At 42.1% G+C, this 25344-nt stretch overlaps 1 protein-coding gene and 1 non-coding gene across 3 annotated transcripts in view; one reads left to right on the plus strand and one right to left on the minus strand.

Annotated features, from left to right (window-relative positions):
- ANKRD44 (ankyrin repeat domain 44) overlaps nucleotides 1-25344 on the plus strand; it is a 327806-nt gene that overhangs the window by 26677 nt on the left and 275785 nt on the right. The window contains exon 1 of one of the 2 annotated variants that reach the window (XM_047870049.1): nucleotides 12046-12062. The exons of the other annotated variant lie outside the window; for it this stretch is intronic. The gene's annotated coding sequence lies outside the window, so the exon portion shown is untranslated. Of the gene's footprint in view, nucleotides 1-12045; nucleotides 12063-25344 lie in introns of those variants that run through there. 2 annotated transcript variants of the gene reach the window in all.
- On the minus strand, nucleotides 6371-6443 carry TRNAK-CUU (transfer RNA lysine (anticodon CUU)). Its single transcript has one exon. It is a non-coding gene; the product is annotated as a tRNA-Lys (tRNA).

The following is a 25344-nucleotide window of genomic DNA, read 5'->3' on the forward strand; positions in this document are numbered from 1 at the left end:
CGTCTCTGGGCAGAGCCCCTAGATATAATCTGTATTGACATTTCAGTATTAATCTTTGTGTTTCCATATAAAGCAATTCAAATAAGAACTAATAGTGAAACAATGACTAGCATGATGTGCCTTTTTTTTTTATTTTTTTTTTTATTTTAAAAAAAAATTTTTTTTTTCAACGTTTATTTATTTTTGGGACAGAGAGAGACAGAGCATGAACGGGGGATGGGCAGAGAGAGAGGGAGACACAGAATCGGAAACAGGCTCCAGGCTCTGAGCCATCAGCCCAGAGCCTGACGCGGGGCTCGAACTCACGGACCGCGAGATCGTGACCTGGCTGAAGTCGGACGCTTAACCGACTGCGCCACCCAGGCGCCCCCTGATGTGCCTTTTTAATTATAGTAAATATTTAATGTTTCCCTACAAAAGAATTGTGTTCTTAACGGAAACTCAACTATTGAAAGCCCAACAAATTAAGTACTTGGATGACAATACTTGTCAAGAAAATATATATTTTAATAATTGGTAACAATTTCTCAAAAAACGCTTCAAGTAGCAATGAAGTCATTGGGATGCCTATTACCAAAGTGGATATTTAAAATTACATTTCTCTCTTGCAGCTGTGTTTACAGCAATAAAGGGGCAGTAAGGCTCGGGGGAAGGTAAAGCTTGGCAACTGTACCAGGCTTATGTAGGCCAGGGCAATGTCTGAAAAGGGAGGGGTGTGGATCTTGGTATGGAGAGATTTCCAATATTGTGCTATTCCCAAAAGTAGCTCAGTGATATCAAGATTGTATTCACTTAACTCCAGCACCAAATGTGGTGGGTTTTATGGAAGGGAAAACACCGTTAATGACTGTCTTTCCCACTTGGCCGCATCTATCTGTGGACAATATGCTGTATCCCCAATTCATTGAAAGGAAAGGAATGTTATTCCTGGAAGTATTTTTATGAGCCGGGAGAGCCCATGTTGTGAACAGAACCAGGGCTTAGGAATGAATGTAGAGAAGATTCTAGTAGTCAAAGACTTTTTCAATAAGGAAAAACATAATCTTAGCTGGAGAGGTTTAGGAAGATAGTAGCAAGATAGAATAATGGAAGCAGAAAGGATAAATATGTTGGGAATGGATTGGCAACATGCAACTGTTAATTGTAAGTTAACCTGTTAATTAGTGGTTGACTAACATGGGTAGCTGTGTTTATCAAGCGATAGTGATACTCCTTGGCAGCTCTTAACTTTTTCAGCAGTCAAGGCAATGAAAGAACAGTTCCTGGCCCACTGAAATGTCATCGGTGTGGCCTGTTAAGACCCTGAACATGGCACAGCAGTGGCTGAAGGCTTCCACACTCCGTCTCTGCCTCCGCATAATCTGCCCCAACCGACCTTAAACCGTGGAGTCAGCTCGAACTCTCTCCATTTCTCTGTTGAGTTTGTGGTTCAGGCACAGGTAACTGAAAACAGATGTGCTGAGTGCAAACGGCTAGCGTTCCTGTTGAGCTCTTGGTGATGGGGGATGGGGAGCGAACTGTGCCTTTTGCAAACCTTTGTGCTTTTGTTGTGTGTGCAGTTTTCCCATCTCAGCAGTCTCGGTCCACATTCTAGCCAGATGCTTTCCTTTTTGTTTCTTGGAGGCACTGCTGCTGAGGTGGAGGGGAGCCTAGCCCCCTTATTCTTCACACTAATCTTTTTTTTCCCTGTTGCTGGTTTCCTGTCTGTAAACTGCACATAGCCTCCTGGGACCCAGGGTGATTTTTTCCAACCTAGAAATCGCCTCTTATGATTCTTCTGTTAAACACTCATTAAGCTGTTCAACAGCCCTAGGGACAGAGTGAATTGGCAGACCTGTCACATGCCCAGGGTTAAAAGAGAGGGCAGTGATTGGACACCAAGGAAGAGAAATAAGATGGTTTAGAGACAGAAGTATAGCATAAACCCTAAGTCCTAGGGAGGACCAAATTCTTAGGGTGGTGATTGCTGAAGTGATGGCAACAAACCTCATGGCACCATGAGAGGGGAGCAGGGGAGATGCTGGGGAGGAGGCAGTGTTCCCGGGGTTCACAGTCCAGCTGCGGCAAGGTGGGAGCATGTGGAAGCAGAGAAGCCACAGTGCAGGACAGCCCGTGTACAGGGCGGGCCTGTCACTCTCATGGCAGTCGGGAGATGGGGGTGAGGAGAGTGTCCAGGGAGGGATGTTTCCTGAAGAGCAGCTTTGTGGAGGATATGTGATTTGAGCTGTTGTTGTTGTTGTTGTTGTTTTTTAAATTTTCTCAGTGTTTATTTATTTTTAAGAGAGAGAGAGAGAGACAGAATCTGAAGCAGGCGCCAGGCTCTTAGCTGTCAGCATGGAGCCCGATGCGGGGCTTGAACCCACAAACCATGGGATCGTGGCCTCAGCCGAAGTCAGACACTTAACCCACTGAGCCACCAGGTGTCCCGACCTGGTTTTTAAATGCCTCATGGTAGAAGATTGACAAACTGGGAAGAAAGAGGGTGGGGGCATTTGGGGTGGAGCTCAGCAATGCAAGAGAGAAGAGGTGGGGGGTCTCTGTGCAGGATTTCCAGGACTGGTTTGACTGGAGCAGAGGGTTTGCACAGGAGCTGCGGGAGGTGGATTGGAGAGAATGGACTGCGGTGTGCAGGCCCCCTGGAAGACGTCTAGGAGGTGTGGATTCTGAGCAGAGCCACAGAAGACTTGATCAGGTGTGTGGGTTGTGCAAAGTTGTGTTTTAGGACAAATAATCTAACCATGATATACAGTAGAGAAGCAATGACTTATTTACTGCCTAGACTGTGCGATACAGTTTCTCAGCCATCTTCCAGTTAGAAATGCATTTTCATTGTGTACAGGCAGGGCCCCTGGCATTGTATTAGGAAGTGACCCTCACAGTCTTGTTAGTTAGGAGAGGGAAATGCTTTATCACCTTCTCTTAAATCCACAGAAGCAATATTTTATCAGTCTTTGAAATGTGGTCTGAATGATGGATATGCAATCGTCTCTTAAATACAGCACTGCTAAGCTCAGTCCTGCAATCATGTGGTTATGAAATATTACCCAGCCTGAAACGAGAAGAAAAAACCCTTGAGCAGCCTGATCTGCTCACAGCACACCATATGAGAACCTAACCTTTGAAGGGACATGGAAAAACTGGAGACTGCATGAAATGCAAATGAGAATTCCATGTGGAGACATTCTCCTCTCCGAGTTTTTGGTATTTTCTTCTCTTGAATGTTTGCTCCAGACCACACCACCTGTTTCTGCTCCAAATGTTTCCAAGGCCAAAGGTCTCTGCTCAGAGATTTGAGGCACTTGCTTGCTGGTGACCCGCATTTCATCCCTGAGGGAAGGGAAAAGGATGAAGAGAAGATGGGCAGAAGGGACTTTTAGTCTTTTTGGTTAATAAAAGTTAGGGCCAAAAGCAGTGCCTTGATTGGAAATCTTCATCCAGAAACGTCTGGTGTCCTGGCAATGTACCTGGAAGTTGGAGGGGCCATGGGAAAAAGGTATAATACATTGGTGTTAGTCTTGCTCCAGCTTAGCAGAAGAAATTCGCATTGCCCATGATAATGCACAAAGTAGTTTGGTCCTGCCTTACCTGCATTATCTTTGCCAGGTCAGCGTAAGGCTGATCCAAAGAAGCCTGAAGTCTGATTTTGACTGGTTACCACTGGGTAACCCTGCTGAATGTGGCTGGTCAAACCACAGTTTTATTCATTGCAGAAGCCAGGTCTTCTTCAGACTGTGGATCTGGGTTTTCATCATGGCAAGACCATAAATCAACAGAGGGAAGGAGCAATGTGGAGCCAGTGAATTTTCCTTAGGGTCCTGCAGACAGAGGAGTAGCCATTCATCTGTCTCTGACCTGGGACTTCGTATCCCCTGTGACATATTCTGACTTCCCCTTTGGTTCACCAATCTCATTTCACACTCATGAAAAGTGAAAGTCTTCTCTGTTTTCATTTCAGTCTCTTTTTCCACGGATAATGTAGTAGCCATTACACGTTGGCTTATAGTTATCGACTCTTTATTCTTATATATATATATATATATATATATATATATATATATATGTTTATTTTTGAGAGAGAGAGCAAGAGCACATGAGCAGGGGAGGGACAGAGAGAGAGAGGGAGACACAGAATCCGAAGGAGGCTCCATGCTCTGAGCTGTCGGCACAGAGCCTGATGTGGGGCTCGAACTCATGAACCGTAAGATAGTGACCTGGGCTGAAGTTGGACGCTTAACCGACTGAACCACCCAGGCGCCCCATATAGACTCTTTATTCTTAAGTGATATGACAAATCACTGATTTAAAGCATACATGGAACTTACCCTGTGTTACTGGGGGCCCCTCCACTGCTTACTGTGATTGCCCCACTCCCAGGTCACCCTCAGCTGCTCTCATCTTCCCACCCCTCCTACCCCGCCTTTCCAAAAGGCTCTGGAGATATTCTAGGTGGTGTGGTCCCCAGGTCAGCGGAAACAGCACCACTGCAAATTGTTTGAAATGTAAATTTTAGGGCCCCACCCAGAATCTACGGGCTTTGGAAACTCTGGGGGCAGGCCCAGCCTTCGGTGTTTTAACAAGCCTCTTAGGTGATTGTGACGCAGACAACATTCTAGGTGTGTGTGTTTTTTTAAAGTTTCTTTTTAATGTTTATTCTTGAGAGAGAGAGAGAAAGAGAGAAAGAAAGAGAGAGAGAGAGAGAGAGAAAGAGAGAGAGAGTGAGTGAGCTGAGCGGGAGAGGGTCAGAGAGAGAGGGAGACACAGAATCTGAAGTGGGCTCCAGGCTCTGAGCTATCAGCACAGAGCCCAATGCCGGGCTCAAACTCACGAGCAGTGAGATCAGACCTGACCTGAGCCAAAGTCGGATGCTTAACCAACTGAGCCACCCAGGCACCCCTACATTCTAGGTGTTTAAAAAACAGTTAACAACCAATGGCTTATGAAGAGCCTTGATCTTTTCCCTTTTCAGTGATAAAAATAAGTTTTGTATCTACCTGGATGTACATCCAAGTTGTAGAATAAAAACAGAATCTGATGCATTTCATCTTCATTCTATTCATTGTTGACATTTTCTGTATTAGAATGGGGAAGCTTAGCACTTTGCAATTTAACAGCTAGTTAAACACCACTTAACCCCTTAGCACTAGCCAATTGCTTTTCCTCCAAGCCTGTTTCTATCCCCAGCTTCCCACCAATACCCTCCTGATTTGTGCAGTCACTCACTATTAGGCTAATTTTCTGCTCTGGAGACAGTGTTAAGGTGGCTCTCTGATTAGGTGGGGATTGATTAAGCAGAAGCTGCTTTATTCTGTTGCTAGGTCAGTGGAAGCAACGAGAAAGGTCTCCTTCCAAGCCGCCTTCCATTTTGCTATTGCCTCAATTAGGTTGCTTTTCTGTGATTCGTGGCTTATTAGCATTGGTGACTCCTGCATGCCCATTTTCCTCCTAGAGCCTTTCCAGCCATATATACAGTAATATACAGTATATTATTATATACTGTATATCATATACTGTATAATATAATAATATACTGTATATTACATCTATATTATATATATAATATACAATATATTATACAGTAATATACAGTAATAATATTAGGAGTCCCTAATAATGATAGTTTCTTATTGTTGTCTTGAATGCTGGTGACAGGTAAAAAGCAAGATGAAAATGCAGCTTTTGGATAGAAATCATACTTGCTGAAACTCCTTGGGCCTTTTCCCATACTCACCTCCTCTCCCTTCCTTTGGACCAGGTCCTGAGTATTATTAGCTGGATGGTTAAGCCCTGTCCTTTGGGCTGTGCGGCCTGAGTTTGAAACCTTGAGTTAAGTTACTTGACTTCTCTAGGCATCAGTATTTTCTGTTGAAAGACCTGGGCAGGAAGGGTATTTACTCCAGAGGGGGTAGCTTGGTGTTTTGATGGAGATAATATATGCAAAGGGCTTCTGCAGTAATGCTCCCCAGAGATGAGGCTCCCTCTCTTACTGTTTCTCAAACCCTCACTCCACTAAACCTTCTTCTAGACACCCCTTGTAGGCTAGTGTCTCCCTTTCTTGAATTCTCTAGGGTGAGAATAGGCACTTAGTTGGTTTCTTTTCCTGGCACTTGACAATTATGCTCCTGATGTTATACTTAAAATTTTGCCCTTCCCTTTTAGACCGTGAGCACCCCAGGCTAGGTGATGGCTTGGTACACCCTCTCTCCTCTGTAGCTGTGGCTACCAAGCCTGGGTGAGCATCACATCCACCTGGGGAGCTTTGGAAAAAATCCAGATTCCTGGGTTCTAGCCTCAGAGAACATTTTGGTGAGTTGGAATTTAGGAACATAGATTTTTAAAAAACGCAGTATATTTATATTTTAAGTAATCTCTTTGCCCAATGTGGGGCTTGAACTCACAACCCTGAGATCAAGAGTCACATGCTCTACTGACTGAGCCAATCAGGCTCCCCGTAAGAACCTAGATTTTTTAATGATTGCCACAGATGTTTCTGTGGCAGGTGGGCCTCAGACCCCAGTTTTAGAACCAATTCTGTGAGGCAGTAGTTTCCAACTCTGTCACATTCAACATCCCCTTGTATATGTTTTGCAACATCCTCTTTACTTCCTGAAATGAAACTCATAGATAATAGACCTCACTTACACGCAATATTAAAAAAAATCACAAGACTCCAACTGTATATAAAGGAGGAAAAAATGAAAATAATTTATAGCTTATATTTTAATATGTATACAGCTACATTAGAAGACATAATGAAATAATCAGATAAATTAGGTTTAAGAAATATTCAACTGGGTATTATCAATAATTTTATGTATAAAGCCTTAGAAATGAGGGCTAAATAAATCTTTTTATGTTTATCACTAAGAATAAAACAACTATAAATGTAGACCAATATAGGTTTATTACAGAGGTGACTCAATAATCATGAGAGACATTCCTGAAACTATCATCATTTTTGGAGATGACAAAAAATTCTTGGTAAAGTTCTGAATAGAATAAATACATCCTCTCTTGATTTATAGGGTAATCAAATTCCTAACAAATTTAGTGTATTTCGAACTGGACAACATTTTCTATGAAATGCATAGTTAAGATCTGGACTCAATTATATAAACTTTGTTTCTTCACCTTTATGAAAGTTGTATGGGACATGATCAAGAGGGACCTTCTAGAGCATTGGAGGAGTCTAGCATTCCTACTCTCCCCTCCCCAGATTTCAACAGAGCCCTGCAACCACTGTAACAATCAAAAGCTCCTCACCCAGTTCCAAAGCCCCGAGCAGCAGTGCCACCATGTAGAATCACAGCTACAGCAATAGAAGAACCTAAACTATGATCAGTGCACAGGAGTCCTGTGACCTCCAGCAGGTTGCCCACAGGACATTGTGTTCTGTACGTATTTAGTGAATATGAATGAGTCACCAGACTTTGAATACCTGAAATAAATGGCATGTATGCAAAACAACAACAACAAACCCAGCAAAAGCAAAAAAAAAAAAAAACCAAAACAACAAGAAAATTTATGGGTGTAAAGTTTCTTTTTTCTAAACCAGAATTGGCCTCTGCTCTTAGTCACATAGAAACCCTGGGGTACTTAAAAAAGCTCTGTTGCATGTTTGGTTCTCTGGAAGCAGATTCTGATGTGGAATTTGGGGTGTGAGATGCTCACTGGGGAGCAACATCTAAGAAGGGAAGGAAGCACGACTGGGTAGAGGAAGAGGTTGTAAAGGTCTCAGCCAACCTGGTGGGAAGCCCTGTGGTGACTATTTGCAGTCTCGGTGCCCTGCTTTGTGCCAGAATTGCAGGCCTCTGTCACCAGACGGGGATCATCACATGCAGAAAGACAGGAAGGGGTGGCCTGGGGAAAGCTGCTCTTGGCAGCTGAGGCAGACCCTGAGGGAGCTGGTAGCCGGAGGTGGTGCACTGCCTGCACCCCCAGCGGCTTTGGGTGGCAGTCTGCAGACAAAGAGGGATGTGGGCGGCTCACCTCCGGGCTACTACAGGGTTTGTGTACATCCTCACTCTGCCTCACAGTAACCCTAGGAGATAGGTGCCGTTATCATTCCCACTTCATAGATGAGGAAACTGAGGCTTGGGGAATTTTCACTCACTTTCCTGGTGTAAGTACCTAACTGGTGTCTCAGTGAGGACTGGATTCCGGGCCTTCCAAATGCCAGCTTCCCTCAGTGGGTTCACATGGGGTTGACAGTTTTCCCTCCCTCCCTCCCCTTTCCTGTGGCTGGTGGGAAGTGCTGTGGTCCTTGCTGGAGTAGGACACCTGAACTGCTAAGCCTGTCTCATTCATGGTTTTTTTTTTTTTTTTTTTTTTTTTTTGTGGTTGGATGAATAGCTTACAGGTTGATTGGCACAGTGAGGTAGAAATATCTGAGTTCTTTTAAATTCCCAGATTTTATCACTTGATCAGTTTAAGGAATTAATTAAAAAAAATCCTTGACATGCCTGATTGCTGCTTGTTTTGTGATAAGATTTTCCTTCCAGGTTGTTTCTGGCATAGACAAGGACATTTAGGGGCTTTTGAAAAAGAGTGCCTTGGGCCTTCAAGATATCACTTCCCAGGCCTCAGCCAACTGGAGTTAGCAGGTGAACCTCTCTCTGCCTGGCAGGTGCCTAGGAATCTGAGGTGTACTTCAGGAAGCCCGGGCCCTCCGGGCACACAGGCCTGGTTCCCCGCCCCACTCCCTCTTCCTCTCTCTTGCCAGGCAGCTTTAGCCCTGGGCTCTCAGTGACCCATTGGAAAGGCTTTCAAATAATTTCCAGGTCTCCCAGGGAGAACTACTGTCTTTAATCAAAGGCAAGCCATTTCTGCTACTGTGTGTTGGAATAACTGGCTTTTTAACAAATCAAATGAAGATGACTGCTAGGTTTGAGGTCGGTCATAGGCAAGTCCAGTGGATCGTAAGCATTATTAACTCCAACACATGAAATAAACACAACAGGAGCACAGCTGTTAGTAGGATAGTTTAATGTTTTTGAGGCTAGAATTCTTTTAAAATAATTTAATTTTTAAAAATCACAAAAGATAGGGGTGCCTGGGTGGCTCACTCGGTTAAGTGTCCAACTTCAGCTCAGGTCATGATCTCACTGGTTGGTGAATTCAAGCCCCGTGTCAGGCTCTTTGCTGCCAGCTTGGAGCCTGGAGCCTGCTTTGGATTCTGTGTTTTCCTCTCTCTCTGCCGCTCCCCCACTCACACTCTGTCTCTCTCAAAAATAAATAAAGATTTTAAAAAAATTAAAAGAAAATTACAAAAGATATACCCACTGTAACAATGAAATCTCCTGTCCCCTCCATTGCTGTCATACCGTTAAGGACATCAGTATCAACGGTTGTAGGCATTTCTTTCCTTACCTTTCCCTGTGCCTATTCAAATATGTACCAATATATTCACCCACATATTTTCCCCTTCTTTTTCAATAAAAATATTCTAAACATTTCATAAATGTCTTTATCCACAAAACAGTATATTATGGACACCCCTTCCCCAGGTCAGTACATAGTTTCATAATATTTCATTGAGTCAATGTGTCGTGATTTATTCAACCGTTTTCTCTATTAATGGGCATTCAGGTTGTTTTCAGTTTTCATTATTAAAAACAATGCTGCAATGAACACCATTGGTTTTTTAAATTTTTAAATTTTTCAGTTTTGTATAATTTTTTAAAGTTTATTTTATGTATTTATTTAGAGAGAGAGAGAGCGCACACACAGCAGGGGTGGAAAGAGAGGGAGAGAGAGAGAATCCCAAGCAGGTTCTGCTCCGGCAGTGTGGAGCCTGATGCAGGGCTCAAACTCACGAACGATGAGATCATGACCTGAACTGGGATCAAGAGTTGGACGCTTAACCGACTGAGCCACCCAGGCGTCCCTGAACATCATCAGTTTTAATAGTGCTTCTGCGGGCACTGTGAAGCTGGGAATAGGGAGATGAACAAGACAGAGACGCTCCCTGCTTTCTAGAGGTTTGTAGTAGGGGGAAGCTGTGTATAAACAGGTAAAGCAATGCATAAAATAGGAAATAGCAGTTAGAAGTAAGGGCTCCGAGAAAAATAAAGTAAGATGCTTTATTAGAAGAAGGGTGTCTTTCAGGAGGTAGGTTGAAGCTGAGACCATGGGATCGAAGACACAGCTCTTTGGACACCTGCAGTAAGAGTGCTCCAGGTAAGGGAGGTTATTTTCTTGTGCTCTGGTCACTTATCAATGCAGTTTGCCAGACAACCTTATGCAACCGTTGTAGCGGTTCACACTCCACCCAGCAGTATATCACAAGCCAGTTTCCCTGCACCTTCCTCAGCTTTAGGTGCTATTAGTTTTTCAAAATTTTGCCAATCCTACACATGAAAAATGGACATTTCCCTAAGTGCTAAAAGTTAGACAGCTTTTTCTGTGTTCATTGACCTTTTCACCTTTCTCTTCCTTCGATTGCTTATTCATAGACTTCTTCATTGCTTATTCAGTGACTTTGCCATTAAAAGAAATTGAGTTATCTAGCCTCTTCTGACCAGTGTGTAGATGCTCTTGGTTTACCAGAGCCTCGTGTGTCCTGAGTTATTTCCTCTTCATCTTACTGCTTCTGAGACTTCTTTTCCTTCAACATCAGAGATTCAGTCCTTGTTAATCCCTAGGGATTATGAACCTAAGGCTTTTCAGAGACCTAAAAACATGTCTGCAAATCAAGAAAAAATCAGTTTTTATTAGCTTCTTGAAATCTAAAAGAAAACTGTAAAATGAAGGTGGTATATATTTAAACAAATGCCTATAAAACATATAACATGTCAACCAGCCACAACTCAACTCAATATATAGTTATTCATAACTCAAATAAAAGTAATGTATACTGGGTGTGGGAGGTGGGTATATTTTTACATTTTTAATATGGTGTGGGATAGGACTTCTAAATGAAAAAATGGTCTGTGGCTTCAGAGATTTAAGCCACTCTCATATCTCCCAGAATTCTTAAAAAGACAGCATTCTTTCTTGTACTTATCTCTCAGGTTCCTTGATTTCTCCTTTTCTTGTTCTGTCTTTAGTTTCTCTGTGTTATTACCTCCTGGTCACTTGGAAGTCTTCACTCGGGTTCTGCACCCTCCCACCCTGCCACTGGACTGACCTAGTTCAGTCTCTGAGAGCCCCATGACCTAGTTCTCACCTTAGTTTGGAATTCTTTTGGGCTGTTGACCTTGCTGATTACTCCCTTTTGGAAACTCTTTGGCTTTCTTGATTTTTTTTTTTTAATGTTTATTTATTTTGAGAGAGCGAGAGTGAGCGAGTACACGCAAGCAGGGAGAGGGGCAGAGAAAAAGAGAGAGAGAGAGAATACAAGCAGGCTCTGTGCCACCAGCCCTACTTGGGGCTTGATCTCACTAACTGTGAGATCCTGGTCTGAGCCACAATCAAGAGTCACCGCTTAACTGACTGAGCCATCTAAGTGCATCTACTTCCTTAATTTTGCCCATTTTCTCGTAGTTTTCCTTGTACTTTTCTGATCCTTTCTCCTCAGTCCTTCACCAACTCAATGTTGGTTCCTTACAGATCCTTACCTGACTCTTTTCCTTGGCTAATTTCAGCAATTCCTTTGTCTTCAACTACCCTATTTGCTGCACACTGCTTCTAATCCTTTGTAGAGAAAAAAGAATATAAATTTTCAAAAGAATCTGCACATCCCTCCCACCACCACAAACTGAACAAAGCAAACCTTAAAAGATATTGCCTTAACCCAAGAGAGTACTTGAAAACTGTGATTTGCAGTTCATTACTAGGTTGTGAATGTAAGGGGCTGTGATTGCGTTTCTAGGAAATAAAATAGAACAGAAAATATAATTTTATATCATGTGTAGTAAGATATTATTTTGTGAAATTTTTGTTAACAATGTGTATTTGTGTGTGTCAGGACTGGTCTCATAACTGAGCCTTGTAAAAAAAAAAAAATGAGGAATTTCAAGATGGCGACCACAGAGACCTTCACCATAAGTGGGGCCGTTCTGAGCATGGGACCCAGTGCAGCTGCACACCCATGAAGCCATGGTGTTTATGAACTAGGTTCAAAGGTAAATTATTTTCTTACTATGGGTCACAGGCAAATATAAGTTTGAAAGCCACTGGTTCTAATGTGTGCCAAGATTCGTGCAAAAGGGTCTCCATGGGGGCGCCTGGGTGGCTCAGTTGGTTAAGCGTCCAACTTCGGCTCAGGTCATGATCTCACAGTCCGTGAGTTCGAGCCCCGCATTGGGCTCTGTGCTGACAGCTCAGAGCCTGGAGCCTGTTTCAGATTCTGTGTCTCCCCCTCTCTCTGCCCCTCCCCTGTTCATGCTCTGTCTCTCTCTGTCTCAAAAATAAATAAACGTTAATAAAAAAAAATTAAAAAAAAAAAAAGGGTCTCTATGGACTCCAAGTGTGGAGTAGCTGGTTCCAGCTGTTTGTGTTCAGGCACTCCTCTCATCTGCTCACCTCCACCTTGCAGCTTTCTTCGTTCCTGCCTCCATGGGCCCAGTTTCAGCTGTATTGGTGCCCAGCTGATTATGTCTGGCTCCCGGATCTCAGCTTGGTCATCTTTAGTTGTCTGTCCCCCTGCATTGTGTAGTGAGTCTGGGGAAACACCCTTCCCGTGGGCCCCTGGGGGAATGGCTTGGACACTGCCTACAACGAAATACTAAGGTTTCTCTTACTTCCAACCCAGATGTCTCTTCTCAGTGTTAGTCTATTTATTACTTCTTAGAAATTATACCTGGATGTCCCTTATGTCCTTCCGACTCATTTTCCACCTCACCTTTCCATCTACCTCCAGACCTGCTCTGACTTTTTTATTCATGGCTTTGGTTAGTGTCACTACTGTTTACTCAGTTGGCCAAGCTTAAAACTGTAGAGGTTATTCTTTATTCTTCCATTCTTCCTTGTTTTCCACCTCCTCATATCCATCAGCTGCCAAGTCTTGTCGGCTTGGCCTCCTACATAAATGCTTTGAGTCTGTTTTCTCTTCTCCAAGTCTGGCAGAGAGTCTGACTCCTGGGCAGGGCATACAAGGCCCTTCACCTTGGTCCTCATCTGCATTCCATCCTCAGCTCTTACCCCTGCTCTAGCCACAGATCTGTTCCCCTAAGTTCTTGGGCTTCTCAGTTGTGAGCAACAGCACACCCTTCGTTCCCCGGTACATTTGGAAATGTGTGGGGCATTACATTTTAGTTATCATGATGATGGGAGGTTGCTACCAGCAATTAGTGGGTGAGGTCAGAGATGGCAAATACCCTGCAGTGTGTGAGGCAGTCTCTGAAATGGGAAATTGTCCCACCCAGAACTGCGGGAGGCCATCCTGTTGAGAAACAGAATGGTACTGTTTCATGCTTCAGCCCTTTGTACCTGCCATTCCCTTGGCCTGAGGTGCTCCTCTTCGACCTCTGCCTGCAGAACTCCTGCATAGTTTTTGAGTTCCAGTTGAATCATGCCACCTACTTTCTGAAGCCTCCTGTGCCCCTTTTCACACCGAAGTTAATCAGTCCCCACACTTTGTTCCAGGGTGCTTGGACCTCCAGTGGAGCACTTCTTTGAGTGTGTCTTTCCTTGCAGAAGGGCTGGTCTTCTTCCACTTTGTACTCTCTGCAGCTAGCATGATGCCAGCAGGTAGTGGGTGTGCAATTAGGTAAAGAGAGTGGAACGGCTGAGGTAAATGAAACCATAGCTTTGCAGCCACACAGTTCTTGGATTGGGCTTTACTTGTTACACTTGAATTCTGTCTTCTCCTTCCTCCCCCACTTCTCCTTTTTTTCCCCCCTTTCTCAATTGCAGCCTTTCTAACTCTGGCATGCGCTTCTTCATTACTACAGATTGGCTATCTTCCATAGTTACAGTCATCTGTGGTTCCTCGAGGCATCTAAGAATTGAAATAGATCTTGGCCATCTTTGCTCTGGAGGTGTGATGGCAGGAGTCACAGCTCCTGTTTCCAAGGCAACAGCCTTCTGGTTATGAGTAGAGTGCTTTTCTTAGTGGATCTGCATTAGCAGAGAGGAATTTTAGGGCTTGTATCTCCGTATGCAAACTCTCCCTGCTTTATTGCTCATCAAAGGCCAGTTTACATGGAGAATCGAGCAGGGCAAGATATTACTCTGCTCTGGCAATTCTGAAACTTTTTATTGAAGCATACTATACATGTAGGAGAGAGCACATATAATAAGTATGCATCTCTGTGAACACACCGATGTAAATAGTACCCAGATCAAGAAACAGCACCCCACATTTAGTGGTTTTTCGTGGAAATGTTGAATATTTTTTCTAATGAGCATTTCTTATTTTAATTAAGAATCGCATTTCTTTCCCAAACCAATCTTAATCTAAGATCTGCCATATAGATGCTTCTCCTCATGCATTTTCCCATTTTTAAATTTTTAATTAAAAAAATTTTTTTTTAAATTTAAGATCATAGTACCTTGTGTGTAAGTTGGTGCAAGTGGGATTTTGGAGTCAGATCATTCCAAAGTGAATCCCGTCTGTCATCCATGCTGTGCAACTATGTATTGCTTTTACCCTTCGGGGTCTCAATTTCCTCACCTGTAAAATGGAGATAATATATTTCTTTTGCAGGATTAAATTGAGGAATAAATGAGATAATGAATGTGAGAAATACCAGCATTTCTGTGCTTGGTTCACAGAAAGTCAATGCATGATCGTTTCTTCTCTTTTCTTACCCAAGGTTGAAAATTGTCAGAGCCTTCCTGGATAACTGTTATCACTCCATGATCTAGTTGCCTCCTCCTTCCCCTGACCCAATTTATCTCCAATGCTTGTCTATCCAGGTCTGTCTTCCTGAACCATTATTGCTATATTTACTATTCCTTTCTCAAAAAGACAAATAGATTGTCAAGGCATGTATGTTAAAGCCTGGGGTAGGAGGACTTCAGAAGTGGTCTCCAGAGCCTCTGGCTTATCACCTATAACTGCCACCTGGAGAACCGTGTTACTTCAGGGAATGAGTGTGTTGACCACACTGTAACACATATAGAGAAGTGTTTGAGAGACATACATAGCTTTCTCCAGCCCAGTCTCTTGTCTCTTTGGTGAGCCTTAGGGTTTCTTTCCACTGTACTCAACCAGTGGCAATGTCCTCTCATTGATCAGCAGTTTGGGCATTTCAGACACACTTTGCCCTTTGGCCATGGAGAAGGTAATGCCCTTGGGCCATAGAGAAGGAGACAGTTGGCAGCCCTAAGCCCCTCTTTTCCTGTCATGATCTGCTGGGTTTCTGAGCCTTATTCCAACTTGAGATATATGACACCTGGAGGTCCTGTACCATTTTGGTTTTGAGGATTCGAGGGGCTCTACTTTTAACTGTGGGACTCTGTGTGAAGTCAAGTCTAATTCTGCCTTTGTGTTCCATGTTGGAAAATGGGGCTTTGGTTTTTTGTTCCTAAGTTATAATTTCTACCTTGTACCTAATCTGTTGACTCTTTCTCAGTTCCTCCCCTGGTGACTTTACTATAGCTCCTCTAGAATGGCTTCCTCCCTTGGAAACCCAGTGTTGAGAATAGGGTTTGCACTCCCTACAGACTTCTCCATACTCCTGGTGTTTTGTTTTAGACATCCCTACTCTAGCCCTAGACCAGCTGCTTACTTAGACAGCCACCAGTTATCCGGGAGCATAATTTCAACTACCCTGCCTAATGGAATGATTGTCTGTTAGCCACTGGAGATGCCACACTGAGATAGTGTGAGTTCCTTTAGTACCTCTTGTTTGGATCTTGGCTGTCTGACCTTTTACCTATCCAGAACTAGGTGGAGAATCAGGAAGAAGTCTGAAAAACAGAGCTTGTAATCAGCCAGTCTTAGATGTTACAAGCTCTAAGGATTACATTCTCTACTCCTAGGAGAAGACCTCAGACCCTCAGAGTTTTACACTTGTATCTTAGACAAACTGCTGTGGTTCTCTGGCTTTGAAGCGCACAGTAAATTAGAAATAGCCAATTATAGGTGTTAATAATAGGGAGAAATGACAATGCAACAGAAAGAGAAGGGTAGGAAAAATGACAAAAGTACGAAAGAGCTGAAAAATTATGTAAAATATTCTGGAGTGATTTAGTATTTTAAAGCATACTAAGAACATCTTTGAAATACGGGCTATATATAGTAGTACGCTTTGCTATTGGCAAAATATGCTATTACAGCCCTTATAATCTTCTCAAGAAGGTAAGAAATGATACTACTATACATTTTAAGAAAATCTCCACCTGAAATGGCTAAAATAAGAAGCATTCCCACATTTATGAGGGCTAAATCTGTATTCTTTCCTCCATCTAATATTTATTGAGCACCTATTATGTCCCAGGTACTATTCTAGGTGCTGAAGCTGTATTACAAAGCAAAATGCAAAATCCCTGCCCTCTCAAAGACTAATCTAGAAGACTAGGCTATCCAGAGCAAGTAATTCTCCATGACCTGAGAGGGTCAAATTTTTTTTTTTTTTTTTTTTTTTACTATTTTTAATAGATTATATGTAGGCAGTTTTTCTATGTTGTGAATAGATTAAATGGAAGAGATTATTTCTAGGCCTTTCAAAATTAGCTCTATGAATGTCACATACCACGCTGAAAATCTCTTTGCAGGGGCTCCTGGGTGGCTCAGTTGGTTAAGCGTGCCAACTTCGACTCAGGTCATGAACTCACAGTTTGTGAGTTCCAGCCCCATGTTGGGCTCTGTGCTGACAGCTCAGAGCCTGGAGCCTACTTCAGATTCTGTGTCTCATTTTTCTCTCTGCCCCTCCCCCACTTGTGCAAAAATAAATAAATGGGAAAAAAATAAAAAAAAAAAGAAAATTTCTTTGCAGCTTGACTTACCCTAGTTATTTCATTTTTCATCACAACAGGAAGTAGGAGGTGTGGTTTGTTTTTCTGCAGGTGGGGAAATGGTAGAATGGAGAAGTGTAGACTTGCCTGAGGTTGTACAGAGGTTAGTGGCACACTTCATTTCCTGTAGTGGAAGATTTCCCACTCCCAAGTTCAAGTCCCGGAGTTGGAGCCATCATTCAGTTTGCATAAAGAGAAAGTCCACATTTTAAATATGAAAGATGAAAAAATGGAGTGATTTGTTTGTGTAATCAGTCCTAAAATGAATTCTTCACCCATGGCCTCTGGGTCAGGTAGCAGACTTGAGACTTCCTTGTATATTAGTGGCTTAACTGTCTCTCTTAAAGATGTAATTTCAACTGTAATTTTCTCCCTCCCCCCCCGCCTTCTCTCCAGCATGCTTATAGAATGCTCATAGCTGTTATCTGAGGCTTTCTAAATTATCAAATGAAACAGCTACTGCAGCTTTTATTTTGGTCCCTAATCAGAAAAGACTGAAAATAGTGGTGTTTGGTGGAGAATTCTTTATTTTTTTTTTAGGTTTATTTATTTATTTGACAGAGAGAGAGAAAGAGGGTGGGGAGGGAGAGAGAGAAAGAGAGGGAATATTCCAAGCAGGTCCTGCACTGTCAGTGTAGAGCTTGACATGGGGCTTGATCCCACAAACTGTGAGATCGTGACCTGAGCTGAAACCAAGAGCCAGACACTCAACCCACGGAGCCACCCAGGCACCCCATGGTGGAGAATTCTTTAGACTAACCTCTGGCTGGTCCTCTGAAAGACTGTGAGTTCATCGACCAAGAGCTACCATCCCTCAGATAGGTTCTACTCACCCAAGCAGTCACTTTGCTGCCCAAGCACAAAGTCTTACTTACATACAGCTTTCCCCTTGCCTGTATCCAGCTTCTGACTTTCTGCTTGGAGAGTGAGCATTTGATATATTATTTCTTACCGAAGGTAATTTTTGTGAGGGGATATGTCATATGCTTGGCATTCTGGACTGATTTTTAATTCTCTCAAATCAAATACGCTTTAAATGTTAGCTTTTGGAAGATGTGATAAAATGCTTTTGCTACTGGAGTTCAGGTTGTGAAAACATAGGTGGTTTGGATTAGAACTCTTAGGTTATACTGCTAATAAAGCCACAAGGTTGAACTATTATCAAAAATTTTTCTTTTGTTCCTCTTTTTAATATCACGGAATTAAGTACTCCTTCAAGTATTAAAGGAAAGTGACATCCATTGGTTTGCAGTATCCTCATGGCAGAATTTAATATGCTCTGTTCATAAATGGTCTCAATTATAACACTTTCTGCATATGAGAAATCTGCACTCAGGAGTTGAATCACAAAACAGAACACTCAGTCATTTTTCATTAGATAAAGCAGAGGCAGTAAAGAAGAGAGAGAGAGGGAGACAGAGAGAGCACCCAAGCTTTCATTTTAAGACAGCTTTTACTTAAGGAAGTGCATTAGTGTTTCTGTGACTAAAATAAGGAAAAGCTACCTGGCATGTGGAATGGGTTAATGATGTGTTTACTCTTACTTGGGGTTTTGGCTAGAGTGAAGCTTGGGGTTGATATTGGCCAGAGTAGCTCTGTGAGGACTCTGCTCTGCAGGAGGCTCCCTGGATTTTCTCAGTGTTTTTGGCTGCTGACTCTTGAACCATTTTTGTCCTCTAGCCAACCATCATTTTCGTTCTGTAAGCGGTAATGACTATTAAAAAATTGGGAAAGTTTTGTATCTTTAAAAAAATTTTTTTTAATGTTTTTATTTATTTTTGAGGCAGAGGGAGACAGAGCATGAGCAGGGGAGGGGCAGAGAAAGAGGGAGACACAGAATCCGAAGCAGGCTCCAGGCTCTGAGCTGTCTGCACAGAGCCCGATGCGGGGCTTGAACTCATGGACTGTGAGATCATGACCTGAGCTGAAGTTGGACGCTTAACCAGCTGAGCCACCCAGGCACCCCTCGTATCTTTTAAACATATTGTATAATTCTATTTTTAAAAATACTTTCTTTTTTAAAGAGCAGTTGTAAATTCACAGCAAAAATTAAGAGGAAGATACAGAGATTTCCCATATACCACCTGTTCCCACATGGGCATAGCCTCCCCCATTATCAGCATCCCTGATGGGGTTGTACATTTGTTGCAGTTGATGAATCCACACTGACACATTATTTTCTTTTAAGTTTTATTTATTTAAGTAATTTCTACACCCAACATGAAGCTCGAACTCATGACCCCAAGATCAAGAGTTGCATGCTCTCCTGACTGAACCAGCCAGATGCTCTGACATTGACACATTATGTTGTAATTTTTTTTTAAAGAATCTATGAAATCTGACCTAGTAACTTTATCCTAAGTATTTTGTCCAGTTACCTGCAGTCACAGATTTCAGTTTCCTGAGCTGTAAAGATGTGATTTTTCTCTTCACTCTCAGGGGTCTGCAAGAGGTTAAGATAAGGTTCCCATTTTATAGATGATGTGAAGTATTCCACTGCCCAGATATGTCCTGCCTTTTGATGGAGGCATGATAAGGGCAGAATGAGATCTTTGTTAGGTGGGTGAGGTGGATGCTAGGCCAGAAGAAAAGACTTTCCTCTTCTGAAAGATGCCCAAGTAATGGGTAGGAAAGCCACTTCTTGTTCTGGGTTACTTATCTTGATTTGGGGGATTATGAAGAGTGATGCTAACAATACAAAAAGACTGATTTTAACATCAAAGTAACATTAAACACAAAGGATGCAAAAAACATGGTGGGAAATTTCCTTCAAGAGATACAGGGTGCTTTCTGTTTAATAAGGAGCACATATCAAAACATAGTTGTTGAATTCAAAGTACTTCAAGAGATGTATTAATAAGGATCCTGCTTTGGTCAAAATAACAACACAGAAGTTTATTTTACTCTCATCTATACTGGCTTGAGCATAAGCAGACCCAGGCTGAGAAGATAGTTCCATGATGTTGGGGATAAAGTTTCTTCCTCTCTCATTACTGTGCCCTCTCCTACCATACATCTTCCATCTTCCAGCTAACATGGTTGCTCTACTTTCTACCATTGTGGGAGTTAGAAAAGGGAGGGCAACCTCCTTTCCTTTTAAAAGCATGACCTAGGGATGCCTGGGTGGCTCAGTTGGTTGGGCGTCTGACTCTTGATTTCAGCTCAGGTCATGATTTCACAGTTTGTGGGATCAAACCCTGTATCAGGCTCTGTGCTGACTCGTGGAGCCTGCTTGTGATTCTCTCTCTTCCTCCCTCTCTGCCCCTCCCCTGCACATGCGCTCTCTCTCTGTCTCTCTCTCTCAAAACAAATAAACACTAAAAAAAAAAAAAAAAAGCATGACCTAGAAATTGTAAATATCATGTGGTTTATCTACATTGCCCAGAACCAATCACATGACAACTTACCTGCAAGGGAAATTAGGGAATGTAATCTTTAGGTGTAGGCAGCCATGTGCCCAGCTAAGCCTTCTATTTTCACAGAGGAAAGGGAGAATGGGCACTGCCTCTGTGACACAAAAAAGGAGCAAGAATATGTTCCTCAGTGTTGCTGTACCACTGTGGGTTGGAGGCAAATTCAGACCTGACACTACCCCTCATAATGAGGCATAGTTACAATTCATGAGCAGGGCCAGAACATAACACGCAATGTATATGTCTTACACTTAGTGTATTGCTCGGATGAGGGAAGTTCATTTTGAATGTATTGTCATTCTATAGTTAAAAGTGATTGTACTTTTAAATATTCTTTTGTGGGAAGAAGGGACTTGTTTTGGCAAGTTGGAATTTTCACACAGAATTTCCATAAGCACAAATCCATATGCATTGAAAGGAGAAAGGGATTCAGAAGGGGCAACCTCCAGGGAGTAGGTAAAAATATGTCATTCTGGATAGGAATTTGATTCTGGAGTTGTCAGTGGTTGGTAATTAGGGTTGACTTTATGATGTTGATTCTAGGAATGGAGCCAAACATTACAAACCCATTTAGAACTCTCCTTACCCCGTATGAGTAACTATATTAATAAGTAATTTCAGGGTCTGGGTTCTACAATAATTTCATTAAAATAGAGCAGTGTCTCATGTTTCCCTACAAGGAGATAGTGCCAGAAAGCTCTGCCATTTATTCTTTCTGACTGCTTCCTGTCTGGATTTTGTTTATTGCCCTCTTCCCAGAGCGCTCTATCAGAGGGAACTACTGTATAGCCCAGAAGGTTTGTTTGTATCAAAGTATGTGGCTATTCTGTTCTGATTGGTAGGAAGTGAGCTGCCCCTGATACTCAGATTCTTGTTGTAAAGACTAGCGCATGCCAGACATTGTGGAATTTTGGTTGAGATATCTAATTAGTGTGTTTACATTTCACCCTCAGTTCTCCTCTTATTTCATTACACATGGCAAAGGTGATTTTGACATTTGAGCCTTTTCAGATCCTCTTTTCCTCAAAAGGTGAACTAGATTTACAGGCTCTTTTCTGACCATCTCTGAAGAGTTAAGGAGGCCCTATCTCTCATGTAGTATGAGGCAGCATTCTTGTTGACTTAGTGGTATCTCCAGCATTGTTTTGGTCCTTTCCTTGGCAACGAAAAGTCTCAGATTCTCTGGAGTGGCCTGTCACTCCATCTGAAACATTCTTCAGGAGACGCAGCAGTGCTGACAGCTGGTATAGAAGACATAGGGGTCAACTGTAGTCAAAGCTTTGCCTTTGGCATAGAGACTTAGGGTGAAAGCTTTTAGAAGAGATTGTCAATTTTGTTGTTGTTTTTATCAAGAAAACCTCATTTGGGTTTCCCTTTATTAAAATTTTTTAATGTTTATTTATTTTGGAGAGGGACAGAGAGACAGAGCACAAGTCGGGGAGGGGGAGAGAGAGAGATGGAGATACAGAATCCGAAGCAGGCTCCAGGCTCTGAGCTGTCTGCAGAGCCCGACACGGGGCTCAAACCCACAAACTGTAAGATCATGACCAGAGCTGAAGTTGGACGCTTAACTGACTCAGCCACCCAGGCGCCCCAGCACCACATTATTTTTAATGAATTATAGCATGTGACCCTCTGCTTATAGATGAGCAAAGCATAGTTATAAACCTTAGGAGATAGTTCAGGACTTTGGATAAAGTAAGAACTCAGAGAAGGCAGACTTCATCCATGGTGAGTCCTTCCCAATGACATTGTGGTGTCTCCAGCACCAGGCTCAGCTCCCGGCACAAAGGGGTCTGCTGCATATGCTTGTTACCCCTTGAATTAATAATGATGAATTGGAGGACAGTTGAACAAAGAAAAAGGACAAGATTTGAAAGCAAAATTTCCTCAGGCAGCCTAAGGAGGATTGGTTAGCTTAGATGGAAAAGGTCAAGAGAGATTATTTGCAGGAGTTTAGAAATTTATGGTGGAAAAGTAAAATGGTGCAGCTTCTGTGGAAAACAGTGTGGCAGTTCCTCAGAAATCAGACATAAAATTATTATTTGATGCAACAGTTCCACTTCTGGGTATGTATCCAAAGAAACTGCAGGCAGAGACTTGAACAGGTAGTTGCCAACCAACGAGTGTGGCAGTATTATTCACAGTAGCCAAAGATGGAAATAGTTCAGATGAATGGATTAACAAAACGTGGCACATGCATACTATGGACTATTATTCAGCCTTAAAAAGGAATGAATTTCTGATACATGCCACAACACGGAAGAATCTTGAAGATATTGTTAAGTGAAATAAGCCAGACACAAAAGGACAAATATTGTGAGGTCCTGCTTATATGAGGTACTGGGAGTGGTCAAATTAATAGAAACAGAAAGTAAAATGGTGGTTACTAGGGGCGAGGGAGAGGAGGCAAGAGAGAGTTATTCTTTAACATGTACAGCTTTTCCATATAAGGTGGTGAAAAAGTTCTGGAGATTGACAGTGGTGATGTTTGCATAATAATGCGAATGTATTTGATGCCACTAAGTCATACACTTGAAAATGGTTAAAATGGCAAATTTTATATTATGAATATTTTACCACAATAAAAAAAAACCATCTGTGCAAAAAATATTGTATACTAAAAAAAAAAAAAGAAGGGAAATGGAACTGAAGAAAGTCAGGGCTGTTTTTTTCCCAAAGATTTATAACGATTAGTAAAAAGTTGACCAGTATTGTGTGTGGATTCTAAGTTTTATCAAGTAAAAAGTCTCTGTGTGCCTTCAATTTATTCTTTATGTATTTTTAAATTATTTATTTATTTTTTTTTTAGAGAGAGAGAGAGCATGAGCCAGGGAAGGGGGCAGAGAGAAAGAGAGAGAGAGAGAAAGAACCCTAGTAGGCTCCATACTCCCTGGGATCATGACCTGAGCCAAAATTAAGAGTCAGATGCTCAACTGACTGAACCTCCTAGGTACTCCTAATTTGTTTTTATTTTTTTATTTAAAAAAATTATTTTTGAATGTTTATTTTTGAAAGAGAGACAGACAGACAGACAGACAGAGCATGAGCGGAGGAGGGGCAGAGAGCAAGGGAGACACAGAATCTAAAACAGGCTCCAGGCTCCGAGCTGTCAGCACAGAGCCCAACACGGGGCTCGAACTCGTGAACCACGAGATCATGACCTGAGCCGAAGTCAGACGCTCAACTGACTGAGCCACCCAGGCACCCCTCTAATTTGTTTTTTAAAGACTACTTCTTAAAACTATGGTCAAATCGTACTGAACTGGCAAACATACTGCTTTCCTACGCACATTCAGCCCCATTTGACTTCCTTTGCAAAACAACCTAAAAGAGAGCTAATCACTTGGACTGTAAAGAAAACCCTTACAGTTATGGTGGCAGCCTCCAGGGAGTCCTAGAATCTGCTTAAGCTCAGGCACCTGCATTTTAAATCCCAAACCTGTGCCAACAGTCTGCTCTCTTCTTAGAGGCTGAATTCGTGTTTTCATCGATTCCTCCATTTTTACGAAGATGGGTTGCTTTGAGAGGTTTGGCGAATCTACTGAGGCACCCACAGCATGAATCTAGTGTTTCCTCCTTCCTTCCTTTGTACAGACTGTCTTCAACCTGTGATCTATGAGAAAGTTGAAGCCACTCACAGCACAGTTTACTGTTTATTGGGGATACATGGAAAGCCTTGGACTAGGGTCATGTGTCTGGTTCAAATTTCATAGGAGGTAATTGCTTAGAATACAGGCTTCTTGACTTGCATTATGTATATAGACCCTTACACCTGCTTCTTCTCCTGTGCCATTTTCTGAAACACCTATGCCTTTGTTTTAGGTCTTTTCTACAGGAGATTAATGTAGTTGCATATATATATGTGATGTCTTCTCCAGAAGGGATCTTAAAGTGTATTTTTTTTAAAAACTTGAGCCTGAAAATAGATATTTAACTTCAGAATATATATTTATATATATCCTCTTCATCTTCCCCAGGTTGATTGATTTCCTAATGTGATGACTATAATTCCCTTTGGTTTTGTTACTTTGATGTAGATATTTGTGTTCAAATTGTCATATCTTTTTGCTCTACTGGCCTACAGGTGCTTTTTGTAAAGCTGTTCGTGTGTCAGTATATGGAGAATATCTAAATTTTGGAGCCTTAAAAAAAAGATCTTTTAAAGGCACTGAGTCAAAGACACATAATAGAAAGCCAGGAATCTTTTTTACCACTGCTTCTGACAGTTGGGGGTCTATCCCTGACTGTTGTCAAGTTCATACGGCTAGTGATTTAGAAGCCAGCCTGGTCTATTGTTGGACATTTGCTAGAAACTCATTCTTCATCTGAAGTCTCTTCCTTTTAAAATTTCTTTCCCCATTTGTCTTACTTTCTGCCATCCAGAGCAATAAGTGAAAATGGTATGAATTCAATGATATAATATCTTAGCTTTGAAAAATGGGTTCAAATTATAGGTCATCCATACATTTTCTTTCAAACCTCCTATACAAAAGACAGCTTCCCTTAGGAAAATATACATTCAGAATATTATCTGAGTCCCCTCAATCATTTTTCTAGATTTAGATCAGATCAATCAAGATTCCTTATTATTTTTAAACTGCACTCAGTAATTACCTTTTAAAAGATCTGGTGCAAAGTATAGCACAGATGCATGATTATTAAACGTTTCTTTATTTGGTGGAAATCCTTATAGTAAGCACAGTGTTCTGCTCTGGTTTTCATTATGTGACAGAGGTGTGTTGTTACCTTTTGTCAGGATTCCAGCACTACTTTCTCTGGCTTTCTTGTCCTAGTCAATGTGTGGTTGCCTGTGGTGGGACAGCCGCCTGGGCAAACTCGGGGGTGCTGCCTCTTCCCACACTGGAAGTGGTGATAACAACAAAGTATGTGACAACCTGGAGAAAAAGAAAGTTCACAGTTGTACTGAAGACAGGCCTTACAGTTCTTCTCTTGGGGGCAGGGGGCATAACTTATAATTCACAGATTCTCTATTCTAGAACTCTGTCGGTTTAAGGGAAGGCAAGTTAGAATGGGTCCTTCTTGCTATGTAAGAAGTAATACTTAGTTTATATCCAAGTAGGAGCCT

The sequence above is a fragment of the Prionailurus viverrinus genome, chromosome C1, assembly GCF_022837055.1.
Source record: "Prionailurus viverrinus isolate Anna chromosome C1, UM_Priviv_1.0, whole genome shotgun sequence".
NCBI lineage: Eukaryota > Metazoa > Chordata > Mammalia > Carnivora > Felidae > Prionailurus > Prionailurus viverrinus.